Source organism: Cavia porcellus, unplaced genomic scaffold, assembly GCF_034190915.1.
Source record: "Cavia porcellus strain 051 isolate PalLab524CR breed Dunkin Hartley unplaced genomic scaffold, mCavPor4.1 scaffold_2, whole genome shotgun sequence".
NCBI lineage: Eukaryota > Metazoa > Chordata > Mammalia > Rodentia > Caviidae > Cavia > Cavia porcellus.
Window position 1 is genome coordinate 111,885,011 of NW_026947485.1, and position 8,030 is coordinate 111,893,040.

General features: G+C 38.4%; 2 pseudogenes; both read right to left on the bottom strand.

Annotated features, from left to right (window-relative positions):
• Positions 1-5,618: 5,618 nt before the first annotated feature.
• On the bottom strand, positions 5,619-6,403 carry LOC100735246 (general transcription factor IIE subunit 1-like; annotated as a pseudogene).
• An 11-nt stretch (positions 6,404-6,414) lies between these two features.
• On the bottom strand, positions 6,415-7,509 carry LOC100734963 (WD repeat-containing protein 43-like; annotated as a pseudogene).
• Positions 7,510-8,030: the final 521 nt, after the last annotated feature.

Consider the following 8,030-nt stretch of genomic DNA (forward strand, 5'->3'; position numbering starts at 1 on the left):
TATGCCTGGGTGTTGCTCTGTTTGGGTTGTAGGTGGCTGGGGTCCTGTATGCCTCATACATCTGAGTATCTTTACCTTTTGCTAAATTAGGGAAATTCTCTTGGATTATTTCTGTGAATAGCTTTTGTAGTTCATTTGTTTGAGTCCCTACTTCTTCTTTTATGTTCTTAATTCTTAAGTTATAGATCCTCTTAAATCATCTTCTAGCCTTTGTATTATTGCTGTTTGTTTTCCTGTTATTTTTAAGAAGTTTTTCATTTCATGCTCCCACATTACAAATCTGCCCTCCAGTTCAGATAATCTATCCTTAGTTTCTTTCAAGCTGTTATGACAGCTTTTGATAGAGTTTTTAGTTTCCTGGTAATCTCTTTGAATCTGCTTCACGTATTCTATGTTTTCTCTATTTTCTGCATCAAACAATTCTCTCCTTTTTTTCTGTTCTTCCATCCCACCAGCTGTTTTTTCTTGGGCTGTACTTATCATTTCTCTTAACTATTTTATTTATATCTTGCTTTATTTCATTAAATACTTCACTTTTAAACTCATCTATGAGGCTTTGGAGATACCACCTTATATCTATTGGTGCCATGTCTGATATTGCATGTTTTCTGTCCTCCTTTGTATTTACCGTTCCTGGATCAGTGTTCTCAGGATTGAGGACTGAGGACCCTTTCTTGTTGCTTCCTCTTCCCATACTTTTTGATCCTTCCATACAAGTGAATATAGGAGGCCCAGTTTTTTTCTCTTTGTCTGTTACAGTTTGTTTGAATTGCACCAGCTAGGTGTTCTGCTCACTGCAGTGTACTAGGGAGACAAAGACCTAGGCAGCCTCTGCTGGGCCCACCCCTCCAGATCAACCTACCGAAGACTTCACAGCTAGGGTGCACCTCCAGACGCTGGGACCTGGTTTGGGCTAGCGTACTGGGTCTTAGTCAGCAGCATCACCCAGGATAGGCACTCCCCACCAATCCTGCTTGAGAGGGGAATATGCAACTAAAGTCACTGCAGCGTCCTGCTCCAGCAAGTCTGCCCAGTCCCAGTATGTCCTTTGCTGGAGCCTCCTACTCTATGGAAGGGTCCCCATTCCACTCACTCACCACAGGTCGATGCAGGGCTCCCTGCCAGTCCCACTCTCAACTCCGTTAGCCGATTCCCACTCTCAGAGCTCTCATGCGTTTCTCTCCCTGCTGTGCTGATTTGGACACAGCAGCAGTAGCAGGAAATTCAAATCACAGCTTCCAGTGGCGTGGGTTCCAGCTTCCACCCTGAGATTTTATCTGTTCCTGTTATAGCACCAGGATTGCATTTCCAGTTGGTTTCTCTTAGCTTAGTTCATTCCTGGGTTGGCAGGGTATATCTCCCCTTGCTTAGGATTCCTTATACCATACCATTCCTGGATTCTAAGCGAGGTATCTCAGAGAGCCTCCATAGCTGCTGCTATCTATCCACCATGTTCTCCCAGAAGTCCATGAATTTCTTTTTGAATTAAAAATGTTTCTCATAACAGCATATTGTTGGATTTTACTTTCTAATCAATTATGTCCATCTATTTCTTTTCATTGGTGAACTAAGATGATTATCAGTGATGGATATAACCAACATGTATTAACTTATCTTGTTGTTTTCTTGTTGTCTCTCTTAGTCCCACTCTGTTTTCACTGTTTGCCTTGCCAGGTGGATTCATTCTGTTGGAGTTCATGGAAATTAAACCCTTGTTATCTTTTTCTAGATTGTCCTTCAGAACATGAGGGAGTACAAGTTTGTCATTCATAGATTTCCTCAGGTATTTTTTGTCATGGAAGTATTTTATTTCTCCATCAATTTTGAAAGACATTTTTGTGGTGTACATCAATCTGGCTTTGGAGGTTGTTTTCTTTTAGGGCTTGAAATACTTTACTCCAAGATTTCCTTGACTTCAAGATTTGTTTTGAGAAGTCTACTGTGATTGTGATGGACTTTTCTTTATAGGTGATTTGTCTCTTTTGTATAAAAGTTTTTAGTGTTCTGTTCTCATGTTGAATTTCTGGAATCATTATTATTGTATGCCATGCTGTAGGAGTTTTTTTTTTTTATCATGGCTAGTGGAATTCTTTGTGCCTCAGTTATCTGTATGTCTAATTCTTTTTCCCTGCTCAGGAAGTTTTCTGTCATTACTTTTGTGAATAGGTTTTTTAAATATCATTTGTGCTATCTCTTACTTTTTCACAGATGCTGATCAATCTTATGTTATTTTACTTTGCATCATTTAGCAGCTGGCAAGATACCATGATTTTTCATGGTATCTTGCTATTTTTAAGAAATATTTCTTCTCAGAATCACTAACTATAATCCTGTCTTCTATAGCTGATTTCAGTTCTCATACTGGCTCTTTTTACTGTGTCTACTTTCAGTGGTGTATATTTCAATGGAATTTTTAATCTTCTGGATAACTGTTTGAATCTGTTTCATGGATTTCATTTGTCTCCTATGTTGAGCTTTCATAGTTTACATCATTTTCCTAAGCTCCTCTTTTTAAAAATCTGTATGTGTTGCAGAGTCACTAAACATGTCTTTCATTGTGGTCACCATCTCTGAAGTTATCTGAGAAATTACTTCTGATTTGATTTGATTTTTCTAGAACTTTATTTATCTGCCTTGTTACTTCTGCTGTTATCACTTCAGAGAGTCCAGGTGGGTAGATTTTGGGTTTTTTCACCTCGTTGTTTCCTTGGTTTGCTTTTGGTGACCTGAAAGTCTGGAGTTGCATCTTGTTTAAATGTCTTCTCATTTTCTATTTTTAAAAAATCTGATTCTGAGAGGCTGGGGATTTAGCTCAGTGGTGTAGGCACCTGCCTGGCAAGCACAAGGCAATGAGTGCAATCTCTGGTACCAAAAACAAACAAACAAAAAAATCTTATTTCTGGATTGATACTTATAAATTGTTTATGGTGAGTAACTTTATTGTTAGTATTTAGAACCATTAGGAAATGGCTATTTTTCAGAGATGTCTTCCAGGTATAACTGACTTTTGGCTTTTGAGTTTGTTACAAGATCTTACTTCTTCAACTTATTGGGAATGAGAAGTTTCTGCCTCCTTGGCCCATTCCCTGGTTCTTTGGCACTGGCCTATACTATTCTTTACCTTAGACAACTCAGTCTTGGTATACCAAGAACAACTGATTAGAACTATTATGTTATCTGGACTAAATTAGTATATTCAGTAGTAACAATATCATCAAACACAGTCTAGAAAATGATGAACTGTTTTAACTATTGACCAATTGAACTAGTTTTGTGATTATATAATAAAATCTAAAGTCTGAGCTCTGCTGGTCCCTCTTCAAGATGGCTTCTGGCCAATCACTGCCACCTTGGGAGACACCCTAACCTAAATAACTCACCATTCACTGCAGTCTTCTGTGTCCACTGCTCCATTGCACTGGTGCATTTATCCAGGGAGGCCACTGGCAAGTCATCTCCATGCATCTGAAGGTTAGAGTCACTTTTCCTGTACAGTGAATTTGGGCTCAGGGACAAAGCACCATTTGCCACCTCTTCCTTCTTCATTGAAATCTCTCTCTTGGCCCTCACTAAGGGCTTTAATTCTCACTCCAGATATTTCCTGGGCTCCAGGGACCCACCCCTCCTTCTCTTTACATAGCTATAATTCAGTGTCTGGACACCAAAGTTCAAGAAGATTCTTTCTCTGCTGCTCACTACTCCACTATCTTTCCAGAAGTTTTCTTGGTCTTGTTTCTTGTTTCCTTCTGTTAATCTATCTTTTTTGATTGGCAAATTAAGATCATTAACACAGATAGCTAGAATTGGTAGGTGTTATCCCTGTCATTTTATTTTTTTCTGCTCCTAATTTTCTTTCTTTTCTGCTTACTTACTCATGCTTCCTGATGAATATATTCTCTTGGAATTTTTAGCATCAGAGTCTCTTTATAGGAACATTTGTAAGAGTTTTTGGAGTGCTAATTTGGTGGTCATTATTTTTTTGATGCTCTGTATCATGAAAATATGTTATTTCTCCATCAGTTTGGAATGATAATTTTGTAGAACATTAGTCTGATTTGGAAATTGTCTTTTTGGGGGGATTTGAAACACTTCATTTCAAGCTTTCCTTGACTTTAATTTTCATATTAGGAACTGTGCTGTAATTCTGATGGATTTTCCTTAATGAGTGATTTGTTTGTTTTCTCTAATGGATTATCTTCTTGTATTAGATTTTTGAAACTTTATAATGTGTCTTGGAGTGATTATTTTCTGATAATGGTTATTTGGGGTTCTATGTGCATCATTTATCTGTATGTTAAATTCTTTTAGCATATTTTTTTCTTAATATATTTTTAGTGAGAAAATATACATTTTAATTTGTTTCATGATGTTGTGGAGCTATATATTAACACATCTCAGCTAGTATAAAATAGTTATTGTCAATGTTTAATCATTAATAGATGCAAGAAAAGGAAATATTACTTCATACAAGGCTCAAGTACTCCAAGATGCCATCTTAATTTCACACATATACTACAAAATAATAAATACTTAAAAATTACAATGCAGAAAAGTATTATAAGAAATACAAGTGTCCTTTATTTTTAAAGTTCTTCTATTCAAGAAAATCATGCTACACATCAGAACCCAAACAAATTATATTTCTTGAGGTTACAATGCTCCACTATAGACAAGATGACCTCTAAAACAATGTCTGACAAGGACCAAAAAAAGAGAGGGCTTTCAAAAGATTTTGAGACAGAAAGAGGAAGGTAGTCAATTAGTCTGTGCTGATTTATGTTGGGATGGACTCCATAGTTTATAGCACTGGCAAAATGTCTATAGTGGGGGTAGAGCAGACTCGGGTTCACCTAAAGGGCTTCCAACACAGACACAGGCAGTTCTAAGGTACTCGTGCCAGTGCTCTTCAGTCTTAACTCTTTGCACAGACTCTAACCTTTGTCTCTGATTTCTTCAGTTTCTTCATAATAGTATGCTAAGCATGCTTTGTTTTGTATCATCCAAACTCCAAATGAAAAAGTATTAGGCAATACAACAGAATCTACGAATCTGGTCAGTTATGAAGACACAAATTCTAGTTTGCACTCTAATTATAAGGCTCGGTTATAATCATCTCTCTTCTGCACACATTTCCACCTCCCGTTATATGTTCATCACAATATTAATTAGGTGAAATTGGAGTCTCAGTATTCTTTCTCCCTAACTGGTGATTTGCCTATCAGCAAGCTGCTTTGTTTGGGGACAATACAAAGAATTATTTAAATCTTTGGTAAGAATAAACAAAACTATTACTGTAGTAGGTTTCTGTAAGTATGTAAAAAAAATTACTTCCCTCACTCATCTCAAAAGGTATAAAAGGCTTCTTAAAAGGTAAAGAAAAATCAGATACAGAAATACAATAACATATTAATACTGTGATAATAGCAATGAAGAGAATGCTTAGAGCAAACCTACCTTTCTGGGAATTTCTGGCATTAAAATCAAACATTCTCTCCCATTATTCTTTGTAAAAGACTAACAAGTGCTTTCTTTCAAAAAAGCAAGAAAGCCACTTAAACAGTGTTCTTCAAAGGTTGAAAGGAGCATGACATTTGAAAGTAGGAGTAGGCAGAGAAGGCTCACTGAAAGAGGTCCTCAAACATGCATTGTTCCATTGCTATATATGCTTCCTTCCCTTCTGGTGTCATCTGGGCCACCAACTCTGGTGCTGGTCACTTTAATATAGGAAAATGAATGGCCGGCCACCATAGCAACTGGGTTATCTGCTGCCTCCTCACACTTATCATCATCTTCTTCATCATATTTCCAATGATGCCTAGCTGCAGCCACTGGCTGGCTGGCGTGGAGGGTCATCATCTGACTCACTGATTGTTCTATTCACTTTCCGAGTCACTGGGTTTGGAGGCAGTCACAGGAGCAGAGGCAGTCACAGGAGCAGAGTCAGTTGTGGCAGAGGGAGTCTCATGAATGAGGCCTCATTATCATCAGTCCCTGTGTGGCTTTCTTCATGCTTCTAAAATGCACCCATATCTATGCCACTTTCTTTCATCTCTTCAAAATTATATGCTCCTCAGCCAGTGTTTTCACTTAACCCAATGAGTCTCTCTTTGGCAGATCTCCCCTCCAGGGAAGGATGGTGACATTTTCTTGGTCGTTCATGTTAATGACAATGTTCTGCATGTATAAGTCCCCATAGGAGAATCCCCTGATGGCCCATGCTTCCCACTGATGACCTCTTGCTTGGCCAGCAACTCCAGAAGCACTGGCTGCTTAGTCCTTGCTCTGTTTCATGGCTGAGATTCCTGTAGGTTCTGGCTCAAGTATTTCATAAGCCAAGCTCACATCCTGTCTCCCAAAACAATCTATAAATGGGCTCAATTTATTCATTAAACCTTGCCAGAAGTGTGCATTACTTTCTAAACCCTGGGTGAGCAGAACTGGGTTGTCTGCAAAAAAGTCACCCTTTCCTTCTTCCGTGTCTATATCTATGGTTCCCAGGCACTCTTTGATGCTAACCTCACTTCCCCCTCACTTCACTTGCTTTCCACTTGTTCAGTGTGTGGAAGAGGTGACTTGACAGCTGCATGATGCCCAGGAATTCCAGGCACCAGAAATTTTGCTTCAGAATTCATCATTGGTGTCCTCACTTTTGTTATAGCCATTTCTACTTTTGGATTTTAGCAGTTTGAAATATCTTTCACTAAACAAATATGGGGTTCTTTGGAGTTTAAAGGCACTTGCTCAATAGTAGTTAAAACCAATTGCCATGCACAAACAACAAGGACATTTTGTCTGAGAAAAATCCAGCTGATGAAATAGGGATGGGTTTTGGCACTGATTTCTTGCCTTTCCCAGGTGTTGCTATCTGAATTGTGTAGCTGGAAGTCAAAGGCTTTTTGCAGTCTCCATTTCATACATGTGCAGAAAGGTGGATTTGACTATCTCTGCAAACAACAACTAACTTGACAGTCTCTTGTTTTATGACAAAGTAAAAATGTAGACAGTCTCATCTGTAATGGTAAAAGATATCACTGTATTCTTTTCTTTTGTTTTCTGACCAGATCTGCCAGACATTAAGTAACTGGTCATGTACTGCTCCAGATAAGAAATAAAGGCCATTGAAGGACTGGCTATCATTGAGATGTCTGATAGTAGTGAACATAAGTGATGAAACTAGTGTTGCATGTTCTGGGAAGTGTCTGTAGACTTCTTTGGCTTCAAAACCCATAGCTTGATTGTTCGACCAGTTGAAAGTAACATCTTTCCATCTGGGCTGATACACAGGGAAGTGACTCTGCTATTGTCACCTTCCCATTTGCACTTCACTTTTCATGCCCATGTGTTCCACTCCACAATATGCTTGTCATCTGAACTCCTATATAAGCAGCCACTGTCTTGATGCTACTGTATGTAATTAACTGACTCTGTTGTCTTAATCGCCACCAGCAATCTTTCTCCACCTGCCTCAACTTTCCAAGTGCTGAGATTACCAATTCTTTCATTTTTCATTCACCAAATACCTTCTTTATCTATTTTGTTACCTCCACTGTTACCATGTTAGATATTTTCGCAGTATGACTTTCCCTCTTAATGCCTCATGGGCTGGCTTTGTGGGAGGTTTTGGAGGCCTTTTTCTTTTTTGCCGTGTTCTCTATTTTTTGTTTATTAGCTTGCTTTCTGTGCTGAGGCTTGTGGATTAATTATACTTGGTAGCTTTATGGCTAGTATAGAAACCTCTTTAGTTAATGTTTACTTTTCAGAAATGTCTTCGACGCATATCTAGCTATTGGCCCTTGCCTCTGTCCCAGGATCCAACCATTTCCATTTATTTGCCAGTTAGGTTGCAGCCTGTTTGGCCCAGTTCCCTTTTCTTTGACAATACTTATAACCCCCAGGCAATCAATATATTTCCATACAGAGAAAACTAATAGAATAGTATTCAACTGTAACAAGATTTGGTTAACTATCTCCAAATTCATAAATGTTAATGGCTACAATGAGAAAGACAAAGGTTGCAAGGAATAGGAGTA